The sequence below is a fragment of the Ambystoma mexicanum genome, chromosome 14 (assembly GCF_040938575.1).
Source record: "Ambystoma mexicanum isolate Mex_15411 chromosome 14, UKY_AmexF1_1, whole genome shotgun sequence".
Lineage (NCBI taxonomy): Eukaryota > Metazoa > Chordata > Amphibia > Caudata > Ambystomatidae > Ambystoma > Ambystoma mexicanum.
Window position 1 is genome coordinate 477,987,323 of NC_090940.1, and position 23,996 is coordinate 478,011,318.

The following is a 23,996-nucleotide window of genomic DNA, read 5'->3' on the forward strand; positions in this document are numbered from 1 at the left end:
AACTCCATGTGGGGTTATTCCTCTCACCTGGTGGCCATGGGTCAGTGTCCTGCGGTCCAGAGCACACCTTCCACACTATCGGTGTCCCTGGGTGACTCCTCGAGGGATACTCTCAAGGATGGCTGGCCTCAGCGTTGTGTTCCTCCGCACGGGCCTTCCCAGTGCAGTGGGGGAAGGCTGGTGCACCTTCCGGCGCTGTAGCGGCGGTGGGCTCCCAAAGGCAGGAACTGTTCTACAGGGGTCTGGTGCCACTTAGGATCCTTCTCTGTCCTTTCCCTCCGATGAGTCCACTGGTGGTCCGTTGGGCCACTGGGCGGCCGCGTGGCAACCTATAGTACATACAGGTAGGTATGGGGAGGCTGTATGGTGTCCTCTCCGACGCCTCAGTTCCCCTGTGTGGGTAGCATGACTCCAGTCCAGTCCGGGCGCCCGGGGGCTCGCCGGTTCCCGTGGTTGGGCGGTCCGGGAGGCCACCAGTCTTGCAATGCGGAGCGGAGGCGGATCGCCTCTCCCCCGGAATTCGGGGCGCCCAGGGGGGTCCAGGGACAGCTGCTATCGCGGTCGTCCGGGCTGTGTCCTCCCGCCCGTGTGCCAGCAAGCCGCTCAGCGGGTCCCACTGTCGGGTGCCCGAGCCTCGATCACCGCGTGTGCATGGTCTCGTATGTGCTATGCGCTTCGCCTTCTTCTTTCAGTCATCGGATCCTCTATTCCGACTCGGTGGCCATCTTGGGCAGCCATCCACCTTGCGGCCGCGTAGTACCTGGCTTGCTGATTTTCTGCCGAAGAGCTGACAGTGCGGACCTGAAATTTCTCCGGGGACAGCCACAGACAGTCACCTTTCTGTACGTACAAAGGCTGCTGAAGACGTATCGCTAAAACAGGATTATCACCAGGATATCATTGGCGGCCAGCGGAGCTCACAAGGTTCACGTCCTCTGTGCTCGCATGCTGGCCACGCCCCCTCCGTAAGCAAGCCCACATTTGAGTTTGAATTCCTCGAAGGTAAGTGGGGGCCCTCCACGATAAAGCAGACCACCCCCAGTCCAAGCTGGAAAAGCCTTGTGCTGCACCCCAGGGTTACAAATGATAGGCAACAAGGGGGTCTAAAACCCACGGGAGTGCCCCATCCAAACTTTGAGAGTGTCATATGTTGAGGAGAGAAGGTAGTAACTTGGTAGCCTGGGGCCAATTTAAGGAATGGAAGTTGTCGCAGTGAGAGCTAGGGCCTGGATTGTTCTACTTTTACCCAATTAGGGCACTCCCAACTCTCACTTATCTTCTCATGGGTATCGCCCACGAGAAGATAAGTGAGAGTTGGGAAGCCAGGTAATAGCAATAGACGTCCAGATCCCCCAGGCAATCCAAACCTTCACGCCTAATTAAGACCTTCTGCGCTATCCTGGGTTTACAGTTTTGCAAGATGAATGCAAGGACCTGTCTCTGAATAGTGTAAGGTTTGTGCAATGGGACCTGTATAGGGAGAGCGACAAAGTGATATGGAAGCTTTGGTATTATATTCATTTTAATTGCTGTGATCCATCCCAGCCATTATATGCTCTACTTATCCCAGCACTTATCTCGGCATCTATTTGGCCAAGGAGTGGAGGATAGTTTGCAATAAAGCGTTTTGATTCTGTTCGAAACTTTTATACTCAGATACTCGATCCAGTCCCTCTTCCATTTTATCGGGCAGATCTGTCCCAGCATATTATAATCATCCGGTGGTGTCGCTAGGGTCAGTCACAGGGATGTAGAATAATTAACCTGGAAGCCCAATACTGTACCAAAAGCTGCCAGTTCACCCATAAGGGCTACAGCCGAAGTAGGGGCATCTGTGACAGTAATCAAGACATGGTCGGCATAGAGTGAGATGTTATGCTCTTGTTGTCGGCAAGTGACCCCCGTTATGTCCCGGTTGTTACGGACCCAGATTGCTAGCGTCTTCATGGTGAGAGCAAACAAGATGGGGGTTAGGGGGCAGCCCTGGTGTGTCCCCCTAAAGATCGAGATAATGGGGGTGGCGTTCCCATTGAGCATAATTTGGGTGGAGGGTGAGGAATAGATGGCTGACAGGGATTGCCGTAAGCTAGGACCTAGGCCAGGTTTGGAAGGACTTCATTCAGCAATAAAAACATGAACTCAGCTGTTACAAGGCATTGGCTAAACAAGAGACACAATTTGGCGCAAATCTGTTTCGTTATACTGGAAGTGGTTCACAAAAATGAGCCACATGAAAACATCCAGAGCAGGGGCAAAAGAAAAAGGTCAGGGAGGGCCGCAAACACGACTTCAACAGAAGAGAACCTAGTAATAAATGTATCTTCTAGAATTCTTTCTGCTGCTGAAACAGAGACACTCCAAAAAGGGTTACGTTTTGTCCCGACATTTGACACCTCACTGTTTGACACTAAAGTGGAACTTTACAAACTTATCAGAAAAATGAAACTTAAGACATTTTTCAATGAAGTAGAAGAATAATCCAACCCCACAGAAGAGGTACCTTACAAAGAATTCAAAAACAAGAGTAAATTCATCCCACCGATCAATATACCAGCAGTTGAAATCTTTGAGAAGCACGTTTTGAAAGACTCAGAAAAGATACATTTCAGGAGTACAAAACGCAAGAATCTTATACCTCACGAACTGGGATTACTGAAAGACCTATACAGCGATGAATCAATAACGATTAGACCGGCTGATAAAGGTGGTGCATTGGTCATACCGAACTCCGAAGACTATGACAAAGAATGTAGGAGACAACTTGCGGATACCAGCACATACAAGGTACTAGAAATTGATCCGACAATGAAGATCAAGCAAAGTTTGGAAGCCATATTAGATGAAGCAGAAGAGAACGCATGGATTAATCATCACACACACGAATTTCTAATGAACAAGGACCCTTGCATTCCAAACCTCTACATGTTACCAAAGGTAGACAGGGATCTCATCAACCCACCAGGGAGACCAATCATCGCTGGAATCAACAGTATATTACAACGGATTTGAAAATATATTGATTATTTTTTACAACCTCTGATTCAGAAGACGTCCACTTACATCAAGGACACGACACACTTTCTTCAACTATTAGGCACAATACCACATTCACTGTCACACATCTTATTCACAGTTGATGTCAAGAACTTATACACATCGATCCCACACGACCTAGGGATTGCAGCGATTGAATGGCTACTGTTCAATACAGGAAATATTGAAGCAAACAAAGAGTTCATCATCATTCTACTCCGCTTCATATCAGCAAACTTGTATTTCAAATACAAAAAACAATTCTACATGCAAATTACAGGAACTGCAATGGGCGCCACCATGGCACCTTCATATGCAAATACTTTCATGTACAAATTCGAAACAGACCATATACTAAATAATCAAACATGGAAACCACACTTGTCAATTTGGATACGTTATACTGATGACTTTTTTGGAATCTGGACAGACACAGAGGCAAACCTGAGAGAGTTCTTTACGTACTTGAACACGATTGACACAAGAATCCAATTTACTCACGAACACTCCAACAGAAATATCCACTTTCTTGATGTGAACATACAATCCATGGAAAAGCATTACAAAACCAATATTTACACCAAAACAACAGATCGGAATAATCTACTTCACAGACTCAGTTTCCACCAACCAAGTCTGATAAAAAACCTGCCATACAGCCAAATGCTTAGAGTAAAACGCATCATCAGTGATCCAATGGATTACAACATTGAACTACAGAAGATGGGCGAAAAATTCATCAGACGAGGGTACAAACAGGAGGAAATCACAAAGGCAATGCAGAAAGTGGAACAAAAAAACAGGGAGGAGTTATTAACAGCATCAAGAAAATCCAAAACAGAACCACCACTGGTGTTTGTCACAATATTTTCTACACAAAGCAGTCGCATAAAATCAATAATTAAGAAACACTGGCAGGTATTGTCTTGTGACCAGAGAACCGAAGAATTATTTAAAGAACAACCTACGTTTGCATACCAACGCAGCAAAAACTTCAGAGATCTTTTAGTACAGACACGCCAGCCCAAGAAACAATTGGACACCAAACGTAATGTAACCTTTCCGTGCTTACAGTGCAGCAACTGCAGTTATGTACAGAAAGGAAATTTAATCAATCATCTCTACACTGGTAACAAAATTATGTTGAAATCTTTTGCTACATGCGACACACCCAATATTATCTATGCAATCAAATGTCCATGCGGACAATATTATGTTGGACAGTCACAAAGGAAAGCCAAACTTCGATGAACGAACACCGTTCTTGCATACACAACAAAAACATGAACTCAGCTGTTGCAAGGCATTGGCTAAACAAGAGACACAATTTGGTGCAAATCCGTTTCCTTATACTGGAAGTGGTTCACAAAAATGAGCCACATGAAAACATCCAGAACAAACTGGACAGAAGGGAATGTTTCTGGATCGAACATTTGGGGACTTTGACTCCCCGAGGATTGAACAAAGAGATCAATTGGGCATGCTATCTGTAACAACCATGAATGTTAACATAGACACAATTGTTCACAATATATATGTGCACTAAGAATATACTGCACACATAAAAGGTCCCTTTTCCACTGCATTCTACATCATCTCACACACGACATTCGACATTATGCAAATCATTTTAGTTGTGTCAGCAACCAAATGTATTTATCTATTACTTCTATTTTTTCTGACGTTGCATACGAGTGGTTTGCTAAACGCGTTTTCACTGCACATACAGTGAGATTTTCATAATGCATGATTGTGTGGGGCACGCATCTTTCGCTATTCCACTAACAGGCTTTTGCGACATAACATCTGCATAGGCACTTCACTACCACACCTCGCGGTTTGACACACATTCCCTCTTGTTTCCCCCCTTTTCTATCTTTCGATTTCTATCTTTTGTACTTTCGCTACATATATTAGAAGTTGCAGTACCTTATTACACTCTCTTAACATCTAATCCGTTGCAGGATTACTCAAGCGCCCCGCCCGTCGCGTTCTCCATGGGGATACGGCACACGAGGCGTCAGAACGTCAGCACGCCTACTGCCGCCCCGTAACGGCATTGGGTTGCCATGAGAACTAAGCACAACAATATAATCAGCATGAATGGCATGCGCGCACACACAAACAAGCGTTCTTTTTGTGACACAATTTCAAGTGTCTATCGGTAAGCTTTTATTTCATTACTAAATGCATTCACCACAATCTGCAACTACCTCGCTTGCCACGACTATACTAAGTTCACGATACTTGATTTCCCGCAGCATAGCCACTTGAGAAATATGGTTTCACACAGAAGCAATTTGAAACCTAACAAAGATTTATTAAGGTACCTTGGACAAATGTACAAATGTTACATGCAGTGTATAAAGTATGGTTATTTACATTGGTCTATATTGCACAATACCAACCTTATATTTTCTCTGCTTTCTTTTTTTCTTTTCTTTACAACTCCACGCATTTGGACACATGCTCACATTGGGTATGTATGAACGTATTGACCATTAACTATTATCTTTTTACATTTTACATGATGGTTCATTATGCATATGTTGATCCACAAACAACTATGGTTTAAACGCACTGCGTGCAATGTGATTTATTTCATTTCTGGTATGTTCTTCCACATGTAATTTATTTCATTTCTGGTATGTTCCTTTACATATATTTTGAATACTAAGGCGTAGTTGACGCCCTGAAGATGGAGTTGTACTCCGAAATGCATTGCCATTAAATTAACTACACACTAATCCGACCATTTTGCTTCTTTGAATATTAAACCTTCTTGGTTTTTGAATAATTTCACAAAGACTTTATACCTTTATTGATTGTTAACTAAAAATCTCAGCTCTAATTCAATTTGTGTATAACCAAAGAAGTTATTAGAACTTAATAACTTTAGATAGAACTATCAAAGCTCATCACAAGCCTCTACAAGAGCGCCAGACCTAGCTGGATAGAACTATCCAACTTTACTTTGTATACTGTGTGGACACAGGGTCTAGGTGTCATAGGACCCTACATCATTCTGGTTGCTCCAGAAGTGCAATTACCTAACCAATTAATTAAAGAAATTCACAACAAATCAAAGGTGGTGCCCACCTCTTCGCACTCATCCAGTCCTGCATTCAGATATGACCAGTCGAGGCAGTCGAAGGGCTTATGGGCATCAAGGGATAAAAAGCCGGCAGGCCGGGCTGACGAGTACATCACCTCAACTAAGTCCAGAGCCTTCCTGATATTGTGCATGCAGCACTGGGCAATAAAGCCAGTCTGGTCTGAAGGGACCAGCTTAGGAAGGACCGTCAGACGGGAGGCCAAAACATTTGAGTAGATATTTTTATCATTGTTAATAAAAAGAGATTGGCCGATAGGAGTCTAGCAGGTCGGGTTCTTTATTGGGCTTGAGGAGTAGAATGGCAGTAGTTTCTAGCATGGAGGGCCTCAGAGACCCCACCTCCATCAATACATTAAAGAGCTGGTCCAGAGGTGGGGCAAGGACATCACTGCATCATTTGTAAAATTCGGCAGTGAACCCGTCTGGCCCCGGCATGGTATTCTTAAGTGACTTAATGGCAGTAACCACATCAGCAACGTATATGGGTTGCTCAAGGAGCCTCAAATCCTCTGGCTAGAGGGGGCGGGGGGTGTGACTGTGTGTAGAAAATGTTCCAAGGCGGTCCCATCAGAGAGGGGGTGGGAGGGATGGCCATGGCCACGTCAGCAAAATACCTATGGACTCAGGCCAATTTGTCGCGGTCTGCCATGAGAAGAGAACCTGCAAGGTCCGGATGTTTTTCCGGGTTTCGTGTTTTGCTAGATTGTGGGTTAAGATCTTGTTAGCCTTGTTGCTTATGGTGTAGTGGTACTGCTTAACCTTCAGGAGGGTCTGGGCCGTTCTCTCCACCAAGTGGGAATTTTTTAAGGTGTTGCCATGCCCTAAGGGAGTCCGTGAGTTTATGCACTGTTTCTATGGCTTTGACATCCCCCTCTAACTGCTCTCGCAATCGTGTTCTTTCTTTAGTATAGGATGAGTTTAAACTCATAATTGCCCCCCTTACCATTGCCTTCATAGCGTCTCATACTATGCGGAGTGGCATTCCCTGGGTGAGGTTGGTTTCGAATTATGAAAGGAGCACAGTTCTGAGCTCCTGGCGGATGGCCACATCTTTAAGCAGTGGGTCATACAACCGCCACGGCTTACGGGGTGTGGGAGGGATCCCGAACAACAAGAGTCAAAGATACCGGGACGTGATCTGCGAGGGAGACTATATATGGTGGAGTCTGGGATACAAGGGACCAGTGAGGAAGAGGTGAGGAGATTGCCCTTATGAGAGTAGTAAGTGAAGTCTTTCTGGGCCGTGTTTCTTGATCTCTATATGTCCAATACATTTTATTCCTGAAGAACTTTCATAAGGGACAAGGATTTCTGGTTATCCCCGCTGGAGCAGAGAGAGTCTTGTCAACAGCTGGGTCGGGGGCCAAGTTGAAATCCCCCCCCAATCAAAAGGGATCCCTCCACAAAGGTCTAAAGTTTGCAAAGGAGATCAAGGTCCTGCCTATAAGTAGGGGCATAGACAGAGACAAAGGTGATAGCATTCCTCATGAAACAACCTTTAACCGCAATGTACCTGCCTTTGGGATCCCTGAGTATCCCAGACTGAGCAAAGGGAGCAGACCTGTCAAAAAAGATTGCCACGTCTTGTCTTTTAGCTCCACTCGAGGTGAAGAAGGCTGGAGCGAAGCGATTGTGGATAGATCTACCTTCATCTCCCTTTAAGAGGCGAGTCTCTTGTAGAAAGGTGACTGCAAGGGCAAGGTCCAGTAGTTTAGTAATCACCAATTTGCACTTGATTTGCGAGTTCAAGCCCTGAACAGTCCAAGTGAGAATGGGCAGTGAACAATCTCGAGTTAGACTATCCAATCCCAACAAAAGAGTCCCAAAAAGAACTAAGCATGCAATGCAAAACATTAGCTTGTCCCATTGTCAAGAGAGTACAAGTAAAAGCTGCCAACCCTCCACCCCAACTTTTACCCCCATTAACCCCGCACAGCCCCAAAAGAACAGGACTATAAAACCAACAAAGGACTGAGAACTGGGTTGTTTCGGGATCCAACTGTAAAAATAGGGCAGCCTGCAACGGAGGGAGACATAGAACTATGCCGAACGTAGAAACATCTCTTCTAATGGTAAGGATAATCAATATAACTAAGTTGACAAAGTGTAACGCAGTTCTGGCATACCTGCCCATCAAGGGCAAGATCACGAAAATGACTTGTCATGCAGTGTCTGTACGGGCGTCCACGACTTTCTTGTTGTTACGTTTTTTCCCCACCTTCGACCAAGGGCCCCACCCTGGCCCCATGCCTCACCAGCAGCCCAGCCACTAGATCTGAATTGTGAGGCGTGGTGGCCTGTTCCAGTGCAAGGAGCTTTTCGGCTTCCTTCATAGAGGTGATTGTCCATGGCCAAACAGCACAGGTGAAGTGCAATGCCGTGGGGAACCCCCATCTGTAACGGACGGACCGTTATCAAATTCAATCTGTGAGGGGGCGAAGAGCCTTTCATTTGACCACCGGTCAGATCCTGATAAAGGGCTAGAGCCGAGCCTCAAAAAAGGATTTCATCCAGGGTCCTGGCACACAAAGATTCTCTCCTTAATCTTATAAAAGTGAACCTGAGTAAGGACATTGGGGACCAATCCCTGCCACAGTGTACCCGAGGGGCGAACACTGTGGGTCCTGTCCAGCTCAATAGGCTCCTCTCCCACTGTGCCAAGTAAATGGTGGAAGAGGCTGGCTACATAGTCCTCCAGGTCCTGGTCAGCCACATCCACTGGAACTCCTCAGATCCGTATGTTGTTGCAGTGGGACTGGTTCTCGGAGTCCTCAAGCTTAATTTCTGTCAGTTGAACCTCCACGGCTTCTATACGTTGAGCTCACTCACTGCTTATGAAATGTTCACACAGATTCGACTCAACCTCCTCCGTCGGGAACTCTGTATCACTGAGGAGTTTGCCCAGGGTGGATATCTTCCCCGCCATCTCCGATAAACTCAACTGTAGTTTCCCCTTGAGTTCTGTCATCCATTGCTGAAGGTTGTCTTTTGTAGTCAACTGGGGAGTAACCACTTGTTAGGACTGATTTTCTATACTCTGGCCTGGTGGACAGATGTATAGAAGGCCAACCTATATTGTGACAGGAACAACTGTGGGAAGCTGTAGCCAAACCAGTTTAGGTAGCAGTGACAGGCAGTCTAGTTTGAGTTCTTCAGCGGTGGTGAGCATGTAAAGGGTCCACAATGAGGTAACACAATGGGCCTCACAAATTACACTTAGACAGGATGTATAAAAATACAGTTATTTAATTATGGCCAAAACACATTATAGGAAATGGCTACAAACAGGTAGACTTATCGCACAACACTATTAAACTAAATACATATATACATTCACTTAATTCAAATGCACAATACAAATAAAGTACTCCTGCAAAGGAATGGATAAACAAGTATTATACACAAAAAGGTCCACAGAGATGATCCCTAGCTAAAGTTGTCCAGCCCTAAGTTGCCTGGGTCAATGTGCCCTATTGTTCAGGATACAGTTCCACAGAATTTAGGATGCAGGATAAAATGCAAGTAGGGTCTCTGGGCTCTAGTGAAGGGTTCTTAGAGTTAGGGTTTAATGTAGACTAATGTCCACGATGATCCCCAACAGTCCGAAGTCTTGCATAGGCAAGCACTGGCAAAGCCAAAATATTAGAATTAGGTTTATCATAAGCCCAATGACTTATAATGGGAGTATATGGGTAGCTTAAAAGCTCAGTAACTTACCCTCCTTACTCCGAATCTTCCCCAGACTTGGTAGAACAAAGGAAATGTGTCCTATATTGCTTTTCCCGCCGAAATCCACAGTCCTGGACCACTGGCGGGAACATTCATGCATACCACTCGGACACACAGAAACCAGAATGTTGATTGGAGTCAGACTGACCCAGCCCACATCCTGCCTGCAAACACACATAGCCCTCTAGTAGCCTGCCAAAGGCTGCTGCTTTCCCGGGCACTGCAAGTCCTTATAAGGATCTTCCTGGCCTCTGAGGCCGGGAAGAAGGCTAAACAACAAGATGGAAAAAGAACATGCGAAAAATCTCGTGGCACGCCCATGTTTGACCAGTAGCCACAGTTAGTAGCCAAACGCAGTAAACACGGTAAAGCTAAAACACTAAAACAAAATTCCCCGAAAAGTGGGGAAAGGTCACTGCTGCCACCAGCCCATCTTTTTAGCACATCTAGAGTAACTGAAAATCCTCTGAGTGTTAGTCTAGGGCAAAACAAAAATGCACCCCATTGCACTGGAGTGTAAGCTGCTTTGTGCAATGATAAAAAGTTACCACAAGTGATAAAAAAGTAACTACAAGTAGTAACACAGCAATACAACTAAGGCTTCACTGTACTGCAAAAAGTGCAGTTTCAGATTAAAAAATAAAATCAAAATGTTTAGGGGTTCCATAAAGATGGAAGGAAAGGTGCAGTAAAGAGAATCTTTCCTAACACCGCTAAAGATGTACCCTCATGTATTTGCACCACTGCGATAATGTCATGAATCTGCAGCAGCAAGGCGATGTACTCCAACTTCTGGGACTTGGCCTTCGCCATGGCGGAACGCAGGAGACCAAAAGTGGTGCCAAAAGAAAAAAGGAGAACCAACAGCCAGTCAGAATGGGTCAGCAAGGCAAGGTGTGATGCAGCCTCTGACCGGGTCAACCCACCAGGGGAGCGTCAGGGGTCAGCAGTGGCTCGGCATCACTTCGTGTTTTGACATGCTAGCAGCTTCCCTATGGGGGTGGTCACAGGCACCCGGGAGAGCCTGCAGCACAGTTGAGGGTTTATTACAATAAAGGTAGGCTTGTCAGTGACGAATTGCGGAGTGCTCCAGGTTCGAGGAAGACCAGGCTGGCCTACCCGAGCACTGCAGTCCTCCAGTCAGGGACAGGTCGGGAGTGCGTGCAGCATGGCAGAACACAGGACACAACAAGTGGTGCCAAAAGAAAATAAGCCTACTGCCAGTGGTTTGCAGGACCGAGCCTGAACACTTCAGCTCTAGCTCATATCCAGCTGGAACCAAAACGTAGAAAGCAGGCAGATCCTTCAACAACCAAAACTACCAAAGCCTATGTCCCTCCACGTGGTTCCTCACTGTTGCCTATTTGTTCAAGCCCCTAGTGAGACGTCAGTCAGGAGAGCGACCCCAGATAACATGCTGGCATTGTGTCAGGTCCACACCACACATCCTGCCTGGCCCCCTGCTGGCCAGGCAGCAGCCCGCAGCCACGGCAGAGGAGGATCCACAGTGTGAGGCCTCCAGCCCTGGGATGCCCACCAGGCCGTGGGCCGAAGCTCCGGGAGTTGGCGGGGCTGAGAGGACTCTGAGCCGAGCCTAGTTGAAAGCTCCCAGGCCATCAGGTGCCCAGACGACAAGCACAATAGAGAGGCCGACCAGATGTTGGGCAGCCCCGTGAAAAGCGATGAAAGTAACTGCCGTTCAAGATCCTCCAGTCAGGGAGAGGCCGGCAGTGCGGGCAGCCCCATGGCAGAACAAAGGAGACCACAAGTGGGGCCAAAAGAAAAAAGGAGAACCAACAGCCAGTCAGAATGGGTAAGCAGGGCAAGGGGGGACGTGGCAACACATGGTACTCACACAATCTGAAGAGATGCAACAAAATGCACCAAAATGAAAGCACTGCAACTTCAAGTAATCAGTTCTGGGCTCTGCTTGGCTGCAAGATAAGCTAGCAACCAAAAGAGCGTTTGCTGCTATGCCTGCAAGAAAAACATAGGTTTCAGCTCTGCGCTACTAAAAAGAATAACAATATCCCAAAACGTGATTGTCCTAATTCTGGTCAATCACAGATGGATGAAATCCTGATTCTAACTCAATGGGATTCAAACATGTGCCCTATCGATTACATTCTGTGCTCAGTTGGCAGCATTCGCTCAACCCAGCCATCTCGCCTAGCTGGCAAAGCTAACATTTTTCCCATCGCCTCTAACCTGCCTCTGTTCCTCACTGCCTCTGCCGCCACTCTAGCACTTCATCCATCATGGTCACATACTAAGCGCAGCTGGCTGTACTGCATAGCTGCACTTATAGGGGTGCAGCCTTAGAGCAGGACCGAAGGTACAGATTGTGGGCAAACCTGAGATCCTGAGTGCTCTCCTGCCAAGGAAAAAACAAAATGCATATAGCGCCTCCGTTAAGAGTGTCCCTTCCAGGAAAGCGCTTCACCAGAGACCACTGCTGCACAAGCAAGCCAATAAGATTGGGTGGGGGCATTGGGAGACGTGCAAGTCTCACCACAGTTTGTTAGTGCAGGTAACTGGCATGAAGCCTAGCTTCATCACAGAATGGCCAAGTAACCACCTTTGGTTGACCTGGAAATACTTTCCGGGACCTGAGCCTGCATATTTACTGGTATTCTGTTCTACTGTCCCGTGGAGGGTATTGGAGGAGAGTTCAAGTCTCCTGTGTCTTCAGGTGAAGACACAAGAGTTCAACCTCATGTCTTTGTTGGGTTCTCAATCACCTGGGAGGGCAGTGGGGGACAAACTTTGCTCACCGGGTGCTGAGGGGAAGATGAACATTTAAGCTCTATTATGTTTCAATCAAAGAGGTGGCTAATCAATGATACACAAAATCAAGCATAACTTGCAAACATGTCCCTGGGGCTGCCCTGCCCTACTTGCAATACTCACCAGCCACACCTTGCATCTCTGTTATGAGGTCTTTGTGCTTCAGAACAGGTGAAAAGTCACCCTAGCCGACACGCTTGCTTGCTGAGAAAAGGGGAGCCACCCAGCAAGGTCAAAATTGCCCTAAACCAACAGAAATGCTTGCTTACCATTTCTCAAGCAGGTGGAATGTATAAATGACAGTTCCCAAGTGGGAAGAGGGCACTTCAACAAGCAGTTAAATTATTCTGGGAGCATTGACATTGATTTTCCCATTGAAAAACAATTTTCAAATCAGGCCCATAATGTTTACTAACAGATAGCATTGCCACACAGTTTTGTTTTTGTGTGTCTTTATGACTTGACTGAAAGGTTGCATAACGCATGGAAGATTCTTTTAAGCTGACATCATTTTGCATTAATATAATTATATTCTTCCGTTACAATAGGGAAAACAAAGTTACTGTCATACTATTTCTTGCTCACATAAGTATTTATGTATTTGTCATTTCAGTTTACAATGTGATTTGTGTAAAAAAATCCCACAAACAAACAGTGGAAAGTGCTCGAAATCTGTGTGTGTACGTGTGATTTTGCTCGCACTTCGGATTTTTAGCACCCCGCTGCCGGCATGTGCCACGTGGCCAGCAGCCGGGAGCTAGAAATTCGAAGTGCGAGCAAAATCATGTGAACAGCCTGTGAGCACTGTCCTCTGTGTGTTTGAAGGATTTTGCTTGCTCTTCGGATTTCTAGTTTCCCGCTGTCATGGCCCATGCCGACAGCGGAGAGCTAGACATTCTGAATGCGAGCAAAATCCAACAAACACACAGAGGACAGTACTCACGTTGGAAAGAATGTCAGGGCTAAAGACCCTGAGATGCTCACTGACGTGAGCACTGGGGGCGTGTATTATTGCAATATTCTTATTTGAACACTTTACAGTTGGTTTAAAAGCAGCAGAGAAGGAAAACAACGGAAAGGGAATCTTTCAAAGCACACAAATAGAGGCGGGGTGAGCCAGACAATGTATGTGCGAAGCCAAACACAACCAGTTGGATTGCGGGACCATGCAGGGCAAGCATCTGCATGACCCTTCTCAGCTAACAGAGGCAATCATTGATCCAGTAAGTGGTTGAGGACTACATGACATGCATCACAACATTGCTGATTTTGTATTGTAAGACATTGATACTTATTAAAATTGATTTAAAAAGGACGAGCAACAGCCCTAGCTATATTTAAAAAAACAAGGAAATGAAACACAGATAAGATAGAAATAATTACTGCTGTCGAAAGTATTGTAAATGTACTTTAGCTATTTTTAAAAAGATTATACTCACATGATTCAATGTACCATTTTATTTGGAAGATGCAAGGTATCTTTCCTATTCAAAAATGGCCACTAGTTTCGGCTTGTTTCCAGAGAGCTTGCTAGAGACAGTCATCCAATATGGCTGCCTCCATGGAAGAGCTGAACGAGTTCAGAGATGAGCAGGAATGGTTGGGATTAGCCATAGCGATTAGCTTGGATAGGGGCAGGGAATGGGAGGGATTCAATAACCTAACAACTGTGTATCCCTTCTCCATTGGAAAAGCATTACAGGCCCTCATTCAAAGTCATTATCTGAAGCTCTTATGTTAAAGCTCTTATTTTAATAACAATAGTTTTAGCGTAAAGGTAGCGCTTTCATACCACCTCATAGCCCAAGCTAGAAATGGGGTAGTTGAGGGCGATTGCCAGTTTCAAGTAGATGTTTGGGGCCAAACAATGCTGCTTCAGTTTTGTTGGCATTGAGTTGCAGCCAGTTCAATGACATCCAGCTGCTGACCTCACCCAGGCAGTTCTTAACTTTAAGGAAAGACTCCTCTATATTACCTTTTTTGACATCATCGGCATAAGACCGGAAGTTTACCTCATGCTTCCTTAGAATATTCATCAAGGGACAGCAATATAAATTAGATAGGAGAGGGGAGAAAGAGTACCCCTGTGGCACTCCACAAGTCTGAGCCAATCCTAGCTACAATTCTTATGAGGCCACCTGCTTCCCAAGAGAAAGAAGGCCTTGGCCAGAAGACTGTGTCCGAAACAGCAACAAGTTACACTAAGAGAGTTACAAAATCATGTTACAGCTTGAGTGGCCACAAGGCCTGAGAATGAGGGGGCTGCCAAAGATGACTGGTCCCATGGGAGAGAAGCTCACAGTTTCAAGTTTGTTGCTACACAAGGTTAGTTTAACTTTTTCTGCTGATTATGCAATTAGGACATCTGCAGGGGGATGCACTCACTACGTCACTAGGATTGTACTAACCAATGAAATTCCAGAACCTACATTGTGTTTAGGTACTCATATAGATGATAGCCAATTGGGATGAAGGAATTGCAATACACCTGATATTATGAATTGTGCGCTAATCTTGCATTTTTTGTCTTTAAATACTGTAATCTAATGTGGGTGTGTTGAGAGTTTATCAGTCTGTCTTATGAGACTGACCTACCAGCTGTCTTTACCTTTGCATTAAAACTGTGCTTTCTTGCAATTCGTATGTTTCTTCATTGTTTCCTGTAAATCACTAAGGTTCTGCAAGCAGAAGCAAAAATGCTAAAAAGAAGAGGTTCCTTTGAGAGGAACAATATCTTTCAGTATAGATTGAAAGTCACTCTTTTTTTTTACCAACAAAAAAACGATTTAGAAAGACCAGTGTGAGCAGTCTCAGAGCGGTTTTCTAAATCTAACTGCCATGCCCTAACTGTCATACGTGCAGGGCTGATGGGTGCCGTCAGCATGGTCAGTGGAAGATGGAAGTTGGTGGTGAGGTGTTTGTCTGTGTGTCTGTGTGCATGTCATGGAGTAACGTGAGGGGGGCCCGGGAGAAGGTGATTGTGTGTCTTTGTGTGTGTGATTGTGTATATTTATATGTGTGGGGTGGTTTGGTAGGGCTTGTTAGGGCAGGGAGAGTGACAAGGGTTTTAGGGGAGTTTCGGGTGGGGGGGCGAAACCCCCCGATTTCCAAAGTGAGGGCGGGGGTGAAAAGAGATATTTTGGGAATATTAAATGCTGCACTAAATGGGCCAACTTTTTTTTCTGTTCAGCCTTTAATATTCGAGAATATCACATGTAACCTATCTTTATGGTATCACCACAAAAGATACTTCAAATAAAATTGCACCACTATCATACTGTAAAAGAAGGAAAAGAAAAATGAATGGTCACAGCATGTCATGATAACATTAGTGACAATATATTCATTGCGAGGCACTTAAACAGCTATCTACTCTAATCATTATGTGGAACTAGCCACATCCCAGTTGAGTATATTCAGTCGCTCTCGTATATAGGTAAAAAAAGGATTAAGCTGCTATCGAGTTGAGCTGCAACCTTATGCAGCTAGCCTAAGCCAAAGACCAAACAATAACAACCATGAAAAGAAAGATGCTGCTCCTATGCGCTCTTCACCTCCGAGACTAAATTGGGACTCTCACAAAACCTGCTGACCTAGTCGCAATTCTTGATTTCAACCAAATGGTAATAGATCAACACATGATAGTCAACAGTACAAAACCATTGTTTAATGTCCATATGACACAATAAATACAACAAAAGCCGACACGTGTTTCGAGGAATGGTCCTCCTCAGGGCTTGATACTTAGTCAGTAACCGTTAATACAGTACGCTCTTCTAGAAGCGCACTAGTGAAATCCACAATGAGTCCAAAATCTTTTTGGGCCCAGATTTGTCCAGCCGAACAAAATAAGCAGGTTGCAAATTGAAAGTCCAAGAATCTGCATTCCCTGTTAAGGTTTAAAACGCGTATAAAAAGTGTTACTGTCGGCAGATAACCGAAAAACAGCAGGTTGCTTTGTAAATGGTCCGTCGGTAGTAGTGTGGCTGTTAGGTCCACTCTCCTGAAGTCGAAGTAAGCAGTAGATTTGTGCGGGAATCCAAACTCCTTGCATAGGGCAAACGCTCAATGAGGTCGTAATGATCTAATAAATTGTACACGCCTGAAATTTTGTTTCTTGAATGACCCATTAACAATGTGAGCTCCGAAGCATTACGCTCCCTAGTGCCTCTCCATTTTGTCATTGGCTGGTTAGCCCAATGGCGTATCTGTGAGTACTTAAATCGCTCCCCTTCCGTAAGCCCAAATGTGAGTTTGCATTCCTCGATAAAGCAGGATGCCCACAGTCCAAGCTGAAAAAGCCTTGTGCTGCACCCTAGGAGAAAATTCGGGGTTACAAATGATGGGCGACATGGGGGTCTAAAACCCATGGGAGTGCCCCATCCAACCTTTGAGAGTGACACATGTTGAGGAGAGAAGGTAGTAACTTGGTAGCCCTGTGGTCAATTTAAGGAATGGAAGTTGTCGCAGTGACATAGAACACAAATTAAGAGAAACTAATGGCACAACAAGTCAGAATGTTCCTCAGCGCTTGCACAAATCAAGTTTCAGATGAAAAGCATAGGCTGCAGATCACTGGAGGGCGTGGGTATGCTTCCTGTATACACCACAATTAATGAGAAATATAAGTAATAGTCACAGTAACACTGCGCCAAACTTTTCCAAGCATAAAGTGCCAATTTGCATTTATTATGTGATTATTTTTCAGCCTTCATGTGTTTTGAGCTATCAAGCTCTTCTTCCGAGGCTGATTAAACATAATATTGCATCAATTGATTTGATAAAACATATGTAGTCAAACAACATTTAGAACAATAAGCCCCACCCAAGGGGTAACATAGAAGCAGTTACACAATGAAACAGAAAAGAGTATGCATCAATTCAATCCACAAGAGAAAAGTTTCAATTCATAATAAAAACACAACATTGCATGGGGAATAGGGGTCAAAGAATAAAATATAAAACAAACACAAAAAGTGCACTACTTGGCTGCCGCGGCGGGATAGTAACTCTGCCTTATTTCGGTAACTACACAAATTTCAAAAGTGTACCTTGCATATAACGGGACGTTATTCCAAATCAAACAGCAGGCAATTAGCTTGTTCAGCACACCAGTTACTGTAATACAAAATAACTGTTAATACTCAACTTGTCCCATCAGCCATCTGATATTCAACTCTACTATAGAAAAATAATTTTTATATAGAGAGCAATTTATGTCCTTATATAATTGACAGTCCTACCTCTCTCACTTCGCAGTTGCGGGAAGATCTAAGATATTCAATCCAAATGGTAGAAGCCAAATACAGTATATTGTAAAGTCAATCGTGTCACCCAATGATGAACATCCATGCATCGGATATGTACAAAGACAAAGAAAGGAATTTATGTTAACATTAATAACCAATGCTTCGTCTGCCATGAATGACTATGATCCTTGATAAATATTCAAAGAATTGAGTGTTAATAACTTTCCAAATTCAACAAATAAGAACATTAGTCGAAGGAAAATATACCTTTCATCAACTGACAGGCAGTAACCACGCCCTAACCGGATGTCCCGCCTCTCTGGGGTGTCCATGGTAATGCAAGTCCCTCCTTACCGGATGTCCCTGTGCTTTAGTGACATCATGCGTTGTGTTCCGGGAAGTGCAGGCAGAGGAAAGGGCGTTTCCCGGCAGTGATGTTGTGGGTGAGCTATGATTTTGGGGCTAGGCGTGGCTCAGCAGGGATGGTGACATCACAGGCGTGTCCCTGTAGTTTCCCCTAAGGCCTAACTTAATAGTGACATCATAATTTGTGTTCGGGGAAGTGCAGGCGTAGGAAAGGGCATTTCCCGGCAGTGATGTCGTGGGTGAGCTATAAATTTGGGGCTAGGCGTGGCCCAGCAGGGATGGTGACATCACGGGCGTGTCCCTGTAGTTTCCCTTAAGGCCTAACTTAATAGTGACATCATGCGTTGTGTTCGGGGAAGTGCAGGCGTAGGAAAGGGCGTTTCCCGGCAGCAGTGATGTTGTGGGTGAGCTATGATTTTGGGGCTAGGCGTGGCCCAGCAGGGATGGTGACAACACGGGCGTGTCCCTGTAGTTTCCCTTAAGGCCTAACTTAATAGTGACATCATGCGTTGTGTTTGGGGAAGTGCTGGGGTAGGAAAGGGCGTTTCCCGTAGTGATGTCGTGGGTGAGCTATGATTTTGGGGCTAAGCGTGGCCCAGCAGGGATGGTGACATCCCGACTGTGTCAAGGTCCAGGGCTCTGGGGAGATGATGTAGGTATGAAGTTGTGATGTCAGGGGGCAGGCCGGGGGTAGCGTTGTGGGGGTGATGTAGTTATGTTCCCTCCCATAGAGGCTGAGTGAGGTGTATATATAGAGAAGGAGCTCTGGAGAGAGGTAGACGGCGCTCTTGGAGTCTGCGCTAGTATGCATGGTCTGACCATATGCTTGGGTACGCTGTGGAGCTTTTTAAATTAATAAATACATTTCCAAACATGTACATTTTGGTATAGGGTGTTAAAAGCTTTTTGTGTGTGTGTGTCAGTGTGTCTGTCTGTGTGTGTGTGTGTGCGTGTGTTTAGAAAATAAGCAGGGTAAAATAAAAAGCTTAAAAGTTATAAATGTTGAGCTGTGTTGTGGTAAAATGTGTGGCAAAAGTGTGGTGCTTTATGGAAGGATCAGCCCCGGCATTGTAGAGTTAACTGTGGTATTTATAGAAGCTTTGTGATGTTGTGAGAACGATCAATATTTCGGTCGCCCTCTGATGTGTAGCATTTGGCTCATGTTTGTAAAAAAAGCATTAATTTAGTTTTGATTGGAGCATGGAATTTTAAGCAGTGTCATTGTATACATTTGTAGCTTAGAGTGTACATGTACCATTTGGAAAAGGCCACGTCTGCAGATGTAAGAGGCTAGGTGCGTGCCTCTGACGATATACGTTTTTACGTAAATAGTTATAATGTGGGGTGACTGGCTAAATATTAAACAGGCCTAGTATATATATATATATATATGTATATATATATATATTACATGGACGCGGTAGAGTCCATGTAGTTATGGTTAAGTTGGTGTTTCCATAGCAAGAGCATTTTTTGGGTGGCTTATAACTTCGCTCCCTCTGAACGAATCCTCACCAAAAAGTATATGGCCCACTCTGAATTTTTTGCAAAGTTTGGAGAGGTTTGGTCCAGGAGGGGCAAAGTTATAGGCGGGGTCCCAAAACATTTGTTTTTTCCCATAGACATAATGGGAAAAAACTTTGCGCACGCCTACAGCCCAAACCGCTGGACGGATTTACACCAAATTTGCGGCAGGAGCAGGGGCTTGGTCCCGAAAGCGTGCTTTTGCCAATTTGGTGTAAATCCGTCCAGTAGTTTTTTACATTACCAAAATGTAAGGCAAAAAAATTAGTGATATCTCCGTTCGCTCCGCAGACGGACTTGCCTGTTCGCTCCGCGGACAGCGCCCCGATTGGCCAAGCGGCTTGCGTGATGTCCGCGGACATGCAACGTGTTCGCTGATTGGACGGCGTGGTGCGTGAAGCGCGTCAGATTATTTGTGGCGCCCGCCATCTTGCATTCGCCGACGACCGCGGACAGCGCAATGAAACTTGGATTAAAAATTGTATTTAGTGGAGTGTGTTGGTGTGTAAGAGTGTTTGGGGAGGGTGGGGGAGTATGAGATAGGTTCAATGTTCTGTTTTTTTTATGTGCTAGATGCTTTTGTTGTGTTCGATTTGTCTGCGGACAACACGGCTGTTCTGAAATTTTCTATATAAACTAAATGGTGGGGTGTTCTGAGGTCGGAGTATGTGTCCGTTTTGTTCGCAAGCAAGCTAAAATTGAGCTAAGAACACTTGCGGTGTCCTTAAATGTTCGTACATAAACAAAATGGGGGTGTCCTGAGGACGTTGTCCGTATTGTACTCTGGCAAGTTGAATGTGTTCTAAGAACACTCGCGGTGTCCTGAAATGTTTGCAATTAAACAAAATGGGGGTGTTCTGAGAACGCTGTTCGTATTGTTCGTTGTCAGGTTGAAAGTGTTCTAAGAACCCTCCTTATGTCCGCTAACATTACAATTTCCTATGGGCCTTACCCGACTTTTTGTCCACTAAACAAACGATAAATCAGGCTGCTGTGCGCCGACATTATGTGATAATCCTATCACTTGCCCCATCGACCTGGCTGACCTGCTTTTGCGACACTAAATCATATCTCCCGCCCCTAAGCCTGACATTATCAAAGCATTCATCTTCCCCGTCTCTCTCCGTGACCTTACAGGGTGCGTAGCCAAACGCGCCCAGTCGTCTCAAGTCCTACGCGACTTTACGCAGAACCCGGAAAATAACACACATCTCACAACACAGCGCACAACAATTCGGAATATGAAACTGTGATTTAAAAGCAAACAGCAACATTGTACATTTCGTAAAGTACATTTATTTGATATGAAATGTTTAGAGAATATTCAGCGATTTGCATTTGTCTTTGCTGTCAATCCGCAAAAGTTCATCTTGAGCCACGCGCTGTTCCTTTGCGCTACACAGGGTGTTGGTTTATGATAAAAGAAGCACTATGGTCGCACTGATAATCGGAAGGCTGTTCCAACAACGAGGCATTATGGATTATAAAATACTAGCATATTAAAAATGGCAGTTCACGTTTAAGAAGCGACAACAGAACAACCTAATCATTGTGGGGTTTATTTAAATACTACTGCATTTGCATGTTAATGTATGCATATGGATGTAATGGGTTTGCATCTGTGCATTCGCGACTTTCATTACAAAAAAGGGGTGAGCTCAATGAGAGGCTATAACAACCATGCCCTCGGCAATCACCCATCATGCACCTGGTGAATTATGCAAATTAGGTTATGACGTCATTTAGCTACTGCTACTTTTATGACGGCCAATAGCTACTTTTCTTACTAAGGAGTTGCCAACACTGCTCCTACGCGACTTCATACAGAATCCGGAAAACAACACAGATCATCTCACAACACAGTGCGCCACAATTCGGAATATGAAACTGTGATTTAAAAGCAAATAGCAAGATTGTACATTTCGTAAAGTACATTTATTTGACATCAAATGTTTAGAGAATATTCAGCGATTTGCATTTGTCTTTGCTGTCGATCCGCAAAAGTTCATCTTGAGTCACGCGCTGTTCCTTTGCGCTACACAGGGTGTTGGTTTATGATAAAAGAAGGACTGTGGTTGCACTGATAATCGGAAGGCTGTTCCAACAACGAGGCATTAGACCACCATAACGGTTGGCATGTTGCTTCTAGCCGCTAGTACTGCGTAAGGGCATATTGGTCCTTGGCGATTGTCCCATAAAATGGTGAGGGTCATGAAGTTGTTTACTAGTAGCTGGACTTGGCAGTTAAAAAATCCGTTGGCCGGGGTCTGAAAATCGTGTCATTGACAGTAGGGAAGGATGTACCTGTTTTAAAAACATAAATTAGTCTCACCAGCCGATCTTCATTAAAAATATTCATTTTATTTATTAGGGCGTGAAACTATTTGCTAGCGAGGATAGTGCAACAGAGTATGTTAACTTATTCCCACTAACCCACCCTCTCTCCTCTGCCTTTTTCAGAGCCGTCTGAGCGCCAGAGGACCACTTCGGCAGTGATAGTGCGCGGTACAAAACAATATGCCACATTGAATGAACAAGTACAACTTAACCGGGCTTTAACGCCACGCTATTGTTATTATATTCCGGTATAAAATAATCTAAAGGGTTACTTACATTATATTGGCATTTTCCATTGTCTACGCGTAATGCAGTCCCTAAATACGACTCCGTCTGTGCCAACGATCTTTCTCATAGTGATATAATATTTAAAAGCGGTTTCGTTTCAGAAATTTCATCCTTATCGTCTCTTAGTTACTGCACCCCTACTTCAAAAGAAATCTTTTGGCACGATCCCTGTCTGTCAAGGTCAAAAAACAATAGAATCATATAGTGCGAGTCGCGGGCCACTCCTCCCCGCGAGCAAAAAATGGAAGCAGCTGACCTTCACTGTGAACAAGCATAAATTCTTACTTTGCAACATTCTGTGTAAAGCCATCCCTGAGAAGTTGCTTTTTTCACTCCATCTTTGTATATTGTCTGCGTGCTAATGAAAAAAGTTTGTTAAAGCGAGGTTATGGTTAAGTTGTGCAACTAAAAACCTATGAAATGCAGTAAAAAAACTTTGTTGAAGGGACGTTATGGTTAAGTTGCGCTACTAGAAACCTATGAAATTCAGTGAAAAAACTTTGTTAAAGGGATGTTATGGTTCCAAGTAAAACCGAAAAACCCCTGAAATTCGCCAGTATGGTAAGCTAAGCAACCATAACTCGCACCACCACCGTGCACTGCTAAGACTAACACCCAGGACAGCAAAGATGACATCACAAATGTCATTGATGACATCACCGATGACATCACATGAGTATTTACTTTTCATGACATTTCTGAACAAGGGATTCTTAATATAATGTTGAGAAAAAAGTGTCAAGGATCATTGCAATAAATATCATAAGCTAATTAGTGCATTAAATAATGCATTGATATAAATAGCATTCTATTATGAGGTTCTAGCTAGTATGCTAAGCTACTCATGCAGAAACATAGCAGTGTGTGCAGAATACATGATGAAGGTATAATATTCATAATGTTGATATGTTGAATAATGACATGATAAATATTTTCTTATTAGAGTTTTGTGTACTGTGAAATATGTAATAAGTAGCTAATAAAACCCATGTATTACATAATTGCATTACTACAGACAAAACACAAAGAGACAAGAAAGTGAAGTAAGCAAAAAAGCAGAAGTAGTAGCAGAAACAATTCATAACCTAACTGATTATTTTCATGCAAATAAATTATTGCTCTGTTTCAAAGCTGCTATTTACCCTATGTATATGCATCACATGATGTGACTGAACCCTAAGGAAAGTAGTGTGAGTACACTGTATACAAATATGAGCATATACAGGGAAAGTACAGCCATAAAAAAACAACAGAACTATCAGAAAGTGTTGATAAGGCTATTGATTATCTTCATGCACAGAAAGGATTGCTCTCTTTCAAGCTTGTGTCTTCCCCTATGTATATGTTTCATATGATGTGACTGGACTCTAAGGGAATTACTGTAAGAACCTACTTGAAGGATAAGTCTACAAATATAGTATGTTTACAATTTTTAGTTCCTGACTGTTACTGAAGAAAACCATGTGGCCTAGATATGACAGTAAAGGAAAAAAGAGGGAGCCAGACATGTGATGTCATCAGTGATGTCATCTTTGATGTCCTGGGTGTTAGTCTTAGCAGTGCACGGT

At 44.3% G+C, this 23,996-nt stretch overlaps 1 protein-coding gene across 9 annotated transcripts in view; it reads right to left on the reverse strand.

The window, feature by feature from the left end:
* BDKRB2 (bradykinin receptor B2) overlaps positions 1–23,996 on the reverse strand; it is a 594,686-nt gene that overhangs the window by 93,509 nt on the left and 477,181 nt on the right. Inside the window, exons 3-4 of one of the 9 annotated variants that reach the window (XM_069637697.1) lie at positions 17,908–17,935; positions 17,716–17,782 (exon numbers count right to left, since the gene is read on the reverse strand). The exons of 7 other annotated variants lie outside the window; for them this stretch is intronic. The gene's annotated coding sequence lies outside the window, so the exon portion shown is untranslated. The remainder of the gene's footprint in view (positions 1–17,715; positions 17,783–17,907; positions 17,936–23,996) is intronic. One more of the 9 variants, XM_069637698.1, reaches the window with a different exon arrangement.